Genomic DNA, 9396 nt, shown 5'->3' with positions numbered 1-9396 from the left:
AGAGTAGCCAAGGGTGATCAGACAAAATTAACACACCCATGGGTACCCACTCAGTCACTGGGCTCGACTGTCTGCACAGGAGGTGGAAGAGACAGAGAGAGAGAGAACGAGAAAGAGAGAGAGAGAGAGACTGTTGGATGTGAATGTGGTGCCAATATTTCACTGCCAACATCCCAGCGTGGATAAACACTGGCCACATGGCACTCTGTGACCCTCAGGTCTCTATTATTTAACACACAAACATGCAGAAAAAGGAGCAGTCATGAACAAATGAGTGTTACCATGTCTTGCTCACACACACACACACACACAGACCTCTACAGACGGGGTTAACAGATGACCAGGCAGACGGCCGGTAAGCTATCCGAAATGCTCCAAAATTTACCGTGTTCTCTTTGTGGTCATCTGACAATAGCGAATTAGCGCCTGCAGCAAAATGTGCAGAAAGAAAGAAAACAAGAACATGTTTACTTGAAAAACACTCTAAAAGCACATCCTGAAATTAGAATTTAAAACCCTACTGACTCCATGAGTTTGCATGAACATAGCTTCTGAGGAGCAATGTCCTCTCGCAGTAAGCTTGGGGGCATATTGTGGGTGGTTGGGGGAAAATAAACTTAGGCAAACCAGTTGAAAAATATTTTGGTTCATTGCTAAAACTGTTTACACATAGATTTCTGTTTTGCATGTAGGCAAGGGACAAGTCCCGCTTATGATTGCACAGTGTGTGCACACTTCTACAACCCTCCAGTTTTAAACCAGGTTAACAAAACGCAAGGTGGTGTCAAAGGATGTGCCTTTTCCCACAGGTACATACACCAAAACAGACTTAAGGCACACAGGTACTGAGAATGACGATAAAACGAGCACAGAAAAAAAAATGTAGTCAGTGCTACGGAGATGTACTGCCCTTCAGAATGTATCACTCTTTCCTAAATAATACCTCAGTCTGTGTTGCCTTAACTTAGTGATTCATCTTTGTGACATGATTCTACTATTTTTCTACTGCCCTCACTATTGTATGTGTGTTAGTCATAGACAGCATTATGTAAGGGATAATGTACAGCGAACTGGTCATTACTGCGAGGGGAGCCCCAACAGGATGGTGCAGGACCCTGACGCGAAGCAGAGCAATCTTTTCTTTTGCAATAATCACCGCCGCTCGCTGCACATTTCATTTCCCTGCTTATTACATGGCTTTGTACTCAAGAAATCAACAATTTGACACAAAATACTCAATTAAAAACGATTTTGTTGATATGATAGATGGCAATGGTCTGCTGTACCGAAAAAACGGACACATAGAATGCCATAATTGACCACTCAGTATCGGGTATTCAACAAAGTCGTGTAAAAGATCTATCATTACATTCTGTGGTGGAGGTACACAGCTATACGGCGAGCTAAACACACTCCCAATAAAGTGAAGAATATTGTGATTACAAATCAGAAAAAGATATGCTGACTACACTGTCCCTCATGTAATGACATATCACTGTTGTATTAGCAGCATATTAGCTTCAAACAGCTAGTGCAGTGGCTAGTTTGGTAAGCAGGAAGCTGATCGCAGAAAAAAACTAGTGAATCACAGCAAACACTAAACAGAGTAAATACAAGAGTATCAACATTTGATTGATAAAAATGTAAAATGGTAGATGTACCAATAGGCATATTTATGTACACACTGCATAGGCTGCTTCAGCCCTTTGCTGCAAACCATCATTGTCTTCTGGCTAAAAAGCACTGTAACATTTACATTCTTCAGTTGACTTCAGTCATTTTTATAAAGTAGAAAAAAAAATCAAATATTTTTTCTACCATTAACTCTTGAACATAAAAATGAGTCATTGAAATTGTTTGCCCCATGTATATGTTATAGTGCTTTTTATCAAGAAAAAACGCAGCTCCCACACTTTCTTTTACAGACCAGACCTACCCAGTGCAATATCACCATTTTAGCTAAAATGATCTATTAAAAAATGATAATACTGTACAATACATCCATTATTTCCTCTTTTTCCTCCATATAATCTCCCAGGTTTACTATGTGTGTCTCATTCTCTCTCTCTCACACACACACACACACAGAAACAATGCACACAAATCCTTTTATCCCTGAGCACAAACTAACACTAAACCATTCAGCCTCTCTACAAGTCCAATTTTATTCACATCAGACATGCACACACACATGCACACACACACACCCGCACGCACGCACGCACACGCACACACACACACCCGCACACGCACACACACACACACTGCATCTCACACTGCATATCAGAAAGTGTGTGGGTGGTGGTTTCCCCATAGGCCTGTGGTGACAATGAGTCAAGGAGACAGGGACGTGCAAACATGTGTGTGTGTGTGTGTGTGTGTGTGTGTGCGCGCGCACACACACACAAAAATCCTAGGCACAGATGGACATACTGTACATGCACCAAGTCACAGACTCTGCGGCTAAAATGTATACACACATTCCTACATTCACTGCACTGCTGTTTGCAAAGAACACTGATGGGCAGTATGGAACGATAAGAACGACTTTGACAACAAGGACAATGGCGATTAAAACACGATAATGTGTGAACGTGTGGCCAAAACCTTGTTTATCAGATAGCAGCAAAGCAAATCTTGTACGAGAAGATTGTGATTCAGATTGGGTACCTCAGAGCCAGACAGTCGGCAGACGCTGTTTCCCTGTTGGTTTGATGAACTTTGTGGAAATTTGAACAATTTATCTCGTGTTTAAGTCACCAACAGTGTTCTGGGTAATCCTGTGATCAATAAGCACGCTCTTTCTGTCTCAAATAAGGTGATTGTACTCATAAATACAATATGAGTTTTACAGTGTTGTGGGATTAGTTATTAGCTAGTTATGGGATTATGCTATAGTTTCCCTTGGCTAAATATATTTCACCAAAAAAAAACATTTCATCTTCAATCTTTCATCTTCAGGTTTTCAAACAATATTGATATTTCTGAGAGGGATTGTTATCTAAATCCATCTCCTGCTCATTCCTCAAGCTTTGTGCTTTTCAGCCGTTAGATAAACACACTATTTTTCACATAGCTGGAGCTCTGAGGTGACGTTTAATAGCTTTTGTAAGGTGACTGGTTGCCACAGACACATGAGATGCTGTGTTGGTAAAAAGTATAAACTGATTTTTGTTGAGACAAATGGGGGGGAATTGATTGATAGTCTTTTCACTAAATGATTTCTAGATAAAACTAAACCACTAAGTAATTAATCACTTGAAATGTAATATTTTAGCCTCAATTAAGGGTAGACTAATCATCACAAAGATCTCTCAGCCTAACACAATATAATTCAACAGCACCACAATCTACACCCTCCAAAATTACCATAAAGTTGTATCAACACTACTCTGAAAACTAATTTTACTTACTCACTAAATGAATATTTAAATGTTCATGTAAGTAGGACCTACTGCAGGGCTACTGTTATTAAGGGAACCTAGAGGTCAGGTTACGCTCGAAAAGAACCAGCTTCTATGTTGTCCGACCACTTCAGAATCCAAAAGACCACACTGGAAGGTCAGAAAGAAAAGATAACCATCCTGGAGAGGGTTGATAAGTACAGCACACATTCCCAGACAGTGTGAATGTCTATGAATGTCTTTCTAGCCTCTGTTCTCCATGTGTGTGGTTTTGCACTCACTTGTTCACACCAAAAGTGACAGAAACAGTTGTGTAAAGAATGAGAAAAAGAGAGCTAGAGAGAGAAGTTCAAACCCTGGCTGCTTTCTCACCTCAGTGATCAGCCCACTGAGTGAATTGGGTGTGAATGTTGAATCGTTGCTTTCAGAGCGTCTTCCTAATCTAACATCAGAGAGGTAAAGGAGGCTATTCAACCATCAAACAAGTAGAAGCATACTGGCAGCTTGATAATCTGTGCACTCAGTCGATTATTTTTGTCTATTTGTACTGTATCCTATTTTATCTATTTTCAATATCTAATTTTATTCTGTAATTATTGATTTCACACAAGATTTTATTGTGTTTCTAAATGTTTTTTTTTATTGCATATCTTCAACTTAACTAAAGCCCTTTGAAGTGCCTGTGTTGCTATTCAGATAAAGTCACCTTGCCTTGACTTGACTTCTCTGTATTTCTCTGCTCTTTATTTGTATTTTTTATTTCTCATTATCAATTTAAATATGATGGGACGTCAGGATAGAATTTAAATAGAATAGGATGGCAGGATGAAAGGTAGGCTGTGTGTGCAGGGAAGACAACACATTTGATGTAATGGCAAAATGCAGTTTGTATTTAGTTCAGTTTTTCTGATGCAAAATCATTGTCAGCTGTTTCACCAGGTTGCAAGTGAAAGCTAAGAATTGTGCATCTGTTTTGCTGACAAAATGAACAGTAATGGGTCACTAAGTCTATGTGATGGCAAATGTTCTTTCTTTGTTAATTCATGCTCAGCTGAAACAACTTCTGAATAACTTCAGCTACAATAACTTCAGCTTTCCGATGCAGCTAGCCTGCGCTCATTCGATAAGATAAAGCACAATGCAGCTCTGCCTCACTTTTGCATTGCTGCGCATTGTTGCCAGCTGAAAAAAAAAAAAAAGACGCTGCCACAATTCCTTTCAGTCATCGTGACAGACAGCAATCAAGCGGAGAATAATCGCTACTTCTTTCTTAGTGAAGACAGGAGGGGAAAAGCTAGAGAGGAAATGTACTGTTGCATTCCGCTTACTTTAACTCATACAAATGATGCTTTAGAGCTCTTGTTGAATTAATGAATGCTTGTGTTCTCCTGAATGAGCTTTAAGGACATACAGCTGGTACTTGACACGCACACACACACAGATACACGCACAAATACACAAATGCAAAGGCCCACACTCTCATGTGTAATACGTTAATGTCACAGCTGTATTCCTACTGAGAAGGATGAAGGTATGCACTCAGACCAAGAGCACACACATGCTTGCTCAGTCACACAGTGAGGAATATATTAATGACAAAGTCACAGTATCAATAGAGCCGTGGTCCTTCCAAACAGCATATAACCCCATTCTCTACCTCCGAATTGAAATGGCAAGTAATTGCTCTCATTTTTTGCGCCTGGTTCTCTCCCGCTGCTGTTCTCTGTTTCTCCCCCTTCAATCTAACAGAGGATGTTGTGTGTCTTTATGAAAGAGAAATCAATTATAGCCTAACTTACTAGTGCCCCAACCAAAGAGAGAGAAAAAATATGAAGCTGTCAAAGAGAGAAAAGGTTGAATTCACAGCACCCTCATTCTAACATTTTCCAATGCAGCAGATTATAAAACATACAAATGGTTGCGAATGTCAGTTGTAAATGATATGCTTAAATAATGGCAAAAAGAGGAGAGATGGGATCTGCAGCATCCCAAATTTCATTTCAAATGTCACATTATCGTCAAGGGTAGATGACGGGGTTGGTGGTGTTCGAAAAAAGAGGAGGAGGAGGAGGAGGAAAGGGGATGAGCATCGACTATAATGAAGACAAATGGGTTTTCTGATGTTTCCCAAATGCAAGCACTAAAGGCCACATGTTTCCCAGAGACCCAAGGACAAGTGCCTGCAGCACTACAATGGCACCAAATGCTGATTCATAGGGCCATGTAATTCCAATACATACACACCAATTACTGTTTTATATCCGCCTATGATTTGACAGTGTATAAAAACTGAAGTGAGTGTAAACGAGCCTGAAGAGTTGAAATTCCATTGTGGCCATACAAACGTCATATGAATTTAAAACTTGGTATGAAACAACAGGAAAATATCCATGTATCCTACTGTATGGGAGCCTTAGAGGAGCCATGTCTAAGAAAGGTCAGAGTTTTAGTTAAAAACATTCAGAAATATCACCAGGATGTGTAGACATATCAGTATTGGCATTAGTGCGTCAATGTACTGTGTTCCAAAGATATCTATTGAGATCAGCTTGCCTCGGCCAGTTCTTTTTTGTAATGCCACTTAGACAGTAATTCACTGGAGTGCCCAGTCTGCCCTCAGTCCAACACAGATGTTCTGCACATTGCAACATTAAAGCTGATAACGAATCAAATGACTTCCTGTAATGAGAAGAGTTTGCTGTACAGCGGATCCCACTGATAATCAACTCCAAACTCTGAAGTATTCTTTCATAACTTTTGCCTCATGCCTATATTTCATGTACTTACAAGCAGCTGTAATCAAAATTTTAATATCAACAATGGACCAAACCACTCCCTGTAATGTAGAAAGGTTGCTACAGTACTGTTAATCCCACTTTGAATCATCGCCAAAGCGTTTTCATTGTTTTTGTAAGTAAAAATTGAACATTTTCATTAATTTTGTCATATTTGGGTTTATCTGTGCTCCCTGTGAGAAAAGCAATAACGTTAAAACCTTTTACATGTTTTTAAATGTATTGGTCACCTTAATAATCCGGTTTCTGTCAACAGTGGAATTTGAGTTTCAAATTTTGCTTAAGAAACCCTGAGACCTTTTATAGAGTAAAATGGAGAACCTTATGTTCATAGGCAAATTGCTCTCTACATCATTATTACTCCTAAAAACTAACCTTTTCGCAGAACGAAAGCATTACCCTATCATCATACAGTGAAATGACCATTTTTGTGCTCATTCCTCTTTTTATTGTAGTCTCTCGTTTTCTCTTTCTACAGATTTGACGTGCGATGTTGTGTATTTTGATGTGCCTTTTCACCACAGCTGGTTGGCACATTTGTAATGAATATGGAAATAAGCGAAACACACACACCCGTATGTGTGCATGCAAGGCATTGCAGTAAGAACAGTAGGTCAGAGGCATCAATTTGGACTTGAGGCTTGTTTTTCTTTCATGAAACACTGACATTTTGATCATCCAGTCACTACAATTAACCATCTAATAATGTAATTATTCTTTGGGCTTTGCCAGAAAATAAAAGCAAAATAGAGTATTTTAGATATTTATCCAAACCAATACACTGTAGGGCTTTGGTAGATCATAAACAGTAACGTACCAAAGGGGCAATGATGGGGGGGGGGCAGTGATACATCTCATGAGTTGAATTCAAACTGACAGCAGTGTAAGTACATGGTACAGTATGTTTTTTTTTTACAGTAGCTTAAAGCAACCACTAAGATATCCCATGAGAATGGCGCTTACCTTCCCATCAGCCCCTTACCACTGTATGCATGAAAACTTAAAGACTTAAGCTAATTAAGCAGTTGAGTTGCTAACACATTGCATCAACAGATTTCATGAATCCCTTATGTTGCTTTATTAATGGATGTATAAACCTACAGCCAGGACAAATAAAGTCATTTCAGAGCAGTTATGAAATGAACAATGAATGACTGAACAATCTGATAATCCAATAAAGCATGTGTGCTTTGCACTGTCAACATGTGAAAGAGTGTGAAACATGTCACCCGTAACTTGTCACAAGTTTTCATCCCTTGAGTCCCAATCCAGGCCAGGATAATCACATACCAACATGTTAACATGCACAGATGCATGCACACACATACACAACCCTAAGCCATCATACTCCTTCACCCATCCGTAATAGTTAGATTTCTGCTTGACTGGTTCGGTACAGGGAGACGAGAGAGAGAGATGGAGGGTGCTGAACCGAGTCTTGCAGTGTGACAGAACAAAGAGGAGGAGAAAGAAGAGGAGAGGGGAGGAGGTAGCCTTGTTCCAGACCTCTAGAGAATCTCTGCCCACATCACCATATTTATCGGTGACTCAAAAAGGACTGATATTGCTCTCGTGAATGGCTGTTTTCTGGTTGGAGAGACAACTGAGCCAAACAGAACCTTTGTGGGTGGGACAAATACAGGTGACGCTACAAAGCTGTGACAGATTCTGGGGATCAACTGATGCCTTCAAGTGGAGCTTGGCCACCAACCAAGTAAATCAAATGGTTTTCTTTTTTTGACACACCAAGTCCACGATATGCTTGGTGTTTGTGGTCAAATGCTAGAATCATGCTAAATGTCTTCAAGGACATACACTGAGAATGGTGTTATGGGTAATTGCAGGTTGCAAGGGAGCCGATGTGCACACCTCCCAAATCTCAACAATGCATTGTGTAGATTTCTGTGTTAAAAAAGCTGGTTTTTATTTTAGTTGATTTGACTCCTGAAACAGAGACAACAAAAAATGTGAACACGTATTACATACATAATTGAGTATAAAGGACATTAGGCTACATGATGCACACACACACACACAAAATGAGAAAGTTAAAAGACTCTTCAGGCAAATGAGACAAGGGCACACTTAGTATTTCCAAAAAGGCAGAGCTACAACTATAATAAGATGTCATAATATATTTCAGTCATCATGATAGATGTTTTAACCATTTGATCTGTAATGGAATTATTTCTCCTTCTCTCCATCTGTCTCCCTATCTCTTACTCAAATGAACAGTTGGCGTAATCATAGTCGCTGCAGCAGTAACAATAATCACGTCAAACCTTCCCTGACGTGCATATAAAGACGGTTTTGGGTGAGTCACAGAGGCGAGTGGAGAAAAAAACAAATCAATAGCAGACGGAGACCTGGACAGAATAGTGTGGCGAGATGGATATTTTGGTTGACATTTAAGCTAAGGTAAATAACCCTCTGTGTAGAGCAACCTCTGTTTTTGCCGGGGCTGACTCCTCTGTGGTAAATTAGGTCTGCTTTTCTGTTTATCTGTCTCCCTTTTTCGATATATACAACTTGTGCATTTCCTCTGCCTCTTTATCTCTCCCTCTCGCCTTCTCTGGTATCTCTTAGCCCAGCCGGAAAGCATCTGACAGACGTCAACACATGGGATGAGGCCAAGTTCAACATAATCTGTGAGCACCCTTTTCTATTGTAGCTGTAGATAAATCCATCCTTATGTGTTTTACATTTCACAGATAGGTAGGTGTGGTGATACTTGGTTAGGTGTAAGTGCATATATGATTACTTTTATTCAACATCAAAAGTTTTGCTGAGGAAAGAGGAATTTTCCAGTTTTTCCCATTTTTACCGCCACTCCCTTCTTCCTATTCCCATGGCATAGTTCTTACATCCCTCCAATCTCCCTCTCTCTCTCTCCTTAATGTGCTTTTTGTGTGAGTGGAAAACAGAATGGTCATATGCCTCAGCCGGCCATCAAACATTTACATCATGTGGTGCTTTTGGAGTGCAAGAGAAAGACAGAGAAGGAAGACACGTATAGAAAAGGAGAGGGGCGCCTACAATAGAAACAAAGACGGACATGGAGAAACACGAGAACACAGACAAAAAGAAGACAGACAGCGAGGAAGTCACAGGAAGAAAGGAGCAGACAGACAGAAGAGGGCAGAAAGAAAGACACAAACACAGACAGACAAAGAGAGTGTAAAAGACAGAGACAGACA

The sequence above is a fragment of the Pempheris klunzingeri genome, chromosome 6, assembly GCF_042242105.1.
Source record: "Pempheris klunzingeri isolate RE-2024b chromosome 6, fPemKlu1.hap1, whole genome shotgun sequence".
Lineage (NCBI taxonomy): Eukaryota > Metazoa > Chordata > Actinopteri > Acropomatiformes > Pempheridae > Pempheris > Pempheris klunzingeri.
Note: the sequence above shows the minus strand (reverse complement) of the source record.